This window comes from Castor canadensis, chromosome 15 (genome assembly GCF_047511655.1).
Source record: "Castor canadensis chromosome 15, mCasCan1.hap1v2, whole genome shotgun sequence".
Classification (NCBI taxonomy): Eukaryota; Metazoa; Chordata; class Mammalia; order Rodentia; family Castoridae; genus Castor; species Castor canadensis.
The window spans coordinates 60,997,661-61,001,381 of NC_133400.1; positions in this window are offsets into that span (position 1 = coordinate 60,997,661).

The window sequence follows — 3,721 nt, forward strand, 5'->3', positions numbered from 1 at the left end:
GCATCCTGAGCTAGAGAAAGGAATAAGTATTTGGGATTTCTATGGGATGGAGAAGACACAGTTATGGGAAATTAAGGGAGGAAATGTCTGGTGAGTAGTGGTTGACTCAAGTAGATAAAATTCTCTCAAGTAATAAAAGTTGCTTGGAGCGGCCCTCTTCCTGGTACAGATAATTTTACTAATATAGAGTTCCCTTACACATGAGCATTTTTTTTTTTTTACAAAAGGACAGCTATTCAGAACTACTTTGGTGTTTGCAGTTTTTTTTTAAGAATATGCCAGCTTGAAATATGCTTAAGTAGTATATTGTAGGTTGACACATTCTTGTCTCCCCTAGTCACATTCTCTCATCCTCCCCTGAGTCCTAATCCCACCTCCTTCCAAGGCTAAGACTCTGCAGAGCTGTGAGGGGCAAAGGTTGGAAGGTGGGGAGCAGAGAGGAGAGGGAAGTCCTCTATGTGACCAGCACTAATTCCATCTGCTTTGTTCCTGGTTCCCTTGGTGGGATGAAGATTAAGAGGCATCTCAGTGCCTTCTCTGCCAAGACTAAATGCCCAGATCTTTACTTTTGAGAGAAGAGCTCTGCATTTTACCTACCCCAGCGAATGCCTCATTTACTCACAGGACAGTGCTATTTCCCAGCTGTGGAGGCAGCCTCAGGTTTAGTATGGAATCTCCAGAGGTCACAGGGCAGGGTCTGGCAAGGGCTCTCAATAATAAAGCAGTAGAGGCAGAGCTTGTGGGCAGGCCTGCCTCCGCTGGCTTCATAGATGTTCACCTTGCCCCAGTCATCTGCAAAAGGAGATGAGCTTGAAGTTGACAATCAGAGAACGCACATGTCTGGCACCCCAACCCATGGCTAAGGATCTTTTAACCACCAAACTCTATAGCCAGTGGGGCCTATGCCACATTCACCCCTTAGAGCCAGGAACTAGCCAAGGGAGACACATACTCTCCAATCTAACCTCCAGTTCCTGCAGAAAGCAACCTGGGATTAATAAAGGGACTTCCTTCTCCAAATAAAAGACTCTTCCTTCTGAATATTTCACTCCAAGCAGAGCAGCTGGAGGTAAGGAGTCTAGGAAGGGCTGCTTCCTGGAAAAAAAGAGTATAACCAAACACAGTGGGTTTGCCATGGTGCTTGCAAAGAGATAAGTACAACCAGGAGATAAAACAGTGAAGAAAGGTTGCTGGGAGGCTATGGTGGCTCATGCTTGAATCTCAGCAACTTGGGAGTGAGGCCAGCCTAGGCAAAAAGTTAGGGATATCCCAAATTATTCAGTAAAAGATGGACATGGGTATACATCTGTATCCCATCTATATAGGAGGCTGTAGGTAGGAGGAATGCTGTCTGAGGCTGGCCTCACGCAAAGATGCAAGAGCTTACTTGAAATATAACTAAAGAAAGGGACCAGAGATGTGGCTCAAGTGGTAGAACACTCATCTAGCAAACTTGAGGTCTTAGGTTCAAACCTCAGTACTGCCAAAAACAAAAAAACAGAAGAAGACTTGCTGAGCTCAGTAGCCTATGCCTATAATCCCAGCTACTTGATAGACAAAGATTGGGAGGCTTGTAGTTCAAAGCCAATCCTGGAGAAAAGTTTGAGAGACTTCATGACACTTAATTAAAGCTGGCTATGGTGGTAAGCACCTGTCATTCCAGGTAGGCAGGAAGCCTAAATAGGAGGATCACAGACCGGGCTGGCCAGGTATAAATGTGAGACCTTCAAAAAGGGCTGAGGCTGTGGCTCAAGTGGGAGAGTGCCTGTCTAGCAAGTGTAATGTCAAACCCCAGTATTGCAAAAAAGAAGGAGAGAGAGAGGAAAAAAGCAAAAACAGAGGCTGTTTTGAGAGCTGGATATAGCTCAATGATAGAGCACCTGCCTAATATCACAAAATTGCAGGGGTTGATTCCCAGCACTATGGGGAAAAAAAAAAAATGGAAAAAGAGAAAGGTATATTACTTGTAGCAAGTAAGGAGCACACTGGAGAGAATTCTCAAAGAGTGTCTCCCTGGACAAAGAAAGCAAGGGGTTTTTATTGGGGACACTCATACATTTTCATATAAGAAAGACTTGTTATCACATGTAGACACAGGCACATTTTTGGGCATGCTCAGTTTGAGGTCATACTTCTTTATACATCATGTGTTCAAAAATGGTAGACTGGCTAGAGAGATACTTTGACCTATGTTAGCCATATTCTGCTGAAGGCCAAGCATGGACTGAGTCCTCATGAGCCAAAATAAATTCCTCTTCCCTTTGGTTTTTTTATCTTAAGTATTTTGGCCATAGCTATGCAAAAGTAACTAACACATGACTTAATATGAAAACCATCTCATAAAAGTGGCAGAGATGTTCATTTCACAGGTACATAAATCTCAACATAGGAACACAAACAACATGAAAAAGACAAGATAATGACACCTCCTAAATTACGTAACTCCTTAGAAACAGATTTCAAAGATATCAAAGTGGATGAAATACCTGATAAAGAATCTAAAAGAATTATTTTTAAAAAGCTCAGTGAGACCCCAGAGAATATAAACAGTCAAATGAAATTAGGAAGACAATGCGGATATGAATGAGACATTCAGCAGATAGATAGAGATTTGGAACAAGATCCAATCAGAAATCTTGGAAATGAGCTGCTCAATAAGCCACATAGCAATTCCCATTGCCACCCCCAAAAAAACCCACTAGAAGAGTAGAAACACAAATGAGAAATAGAAAATAATCAAATATTATCAATATAGTAAACAATTAAACCACAAAGATGAAAAAGAAAAGAAGAATCAAAGAATATACAAAACAACCGTAGAAAAATCCACAAAATGACAGGAACAAGTTCACACCTTTCATTAATAACTATGAATGTCAATGTTCCTAATTCTTTAGATAAAAAATATGGACTAGCTGAATAGATTAAAAAACAAGATCCAATAACATGCTGCCTACAAGGAACTCACCTCACCAGGAAGGACACACACAGTGAATGTGAAAGGATGGAAGCAAATGATCAAGCAAATGAAATCTGAAATCAAGCAGGTGTACCTATGTTTGCATCTGACAAAATAGCTATAAGACAAAAACAGCAGAAAGTTAAAACTAAGTTAACTATATAATGATCAAGGGATCAATTTACCAAGAATACATCATTATAAATCTATATGCATCTCATAACAAAGCACACAATAAACCAAACAATATTAACACTATTAGTCCTAAAGGAAGAGATGGCCTTCCATACAATAATAGTGGAGAGTTTCAATCCCCTACTCTCACTGAAGGATAGAACACCCAAACAAAAAAATCAACAGAGAAGCATCAGGGTTAAACTTTAGTATAGATCAATGGATTTAACAGACATTTGCAGAACATTCTATGCAACAGCTGAAGAATACACATTTTAGCTGGGTGTCAGTGTCTCATGCCTGTAATTCTAGGTACTCAGGAGGCAGAGATTAGGAGGATTGAGGTTCAAAACCAGCCTAACCCCTTCCTTATACCCTGTACAAAAATCAACTCAAAATGGCAGTCTATAACAAAGACTCAATTTAAGAACTGAAACTCTGAAATTATTACAGGAAAACATAGGGAAGCCCTTGAAGATATTGGTACAGATAATGTTTTTTTTTGTATAGGACTCCAAAGCACAGGGGGGAAAAAAAGCAAAAATTAATGATGGTCTGACATCAAACTGAAAAGCTTCTGCAGAGCAA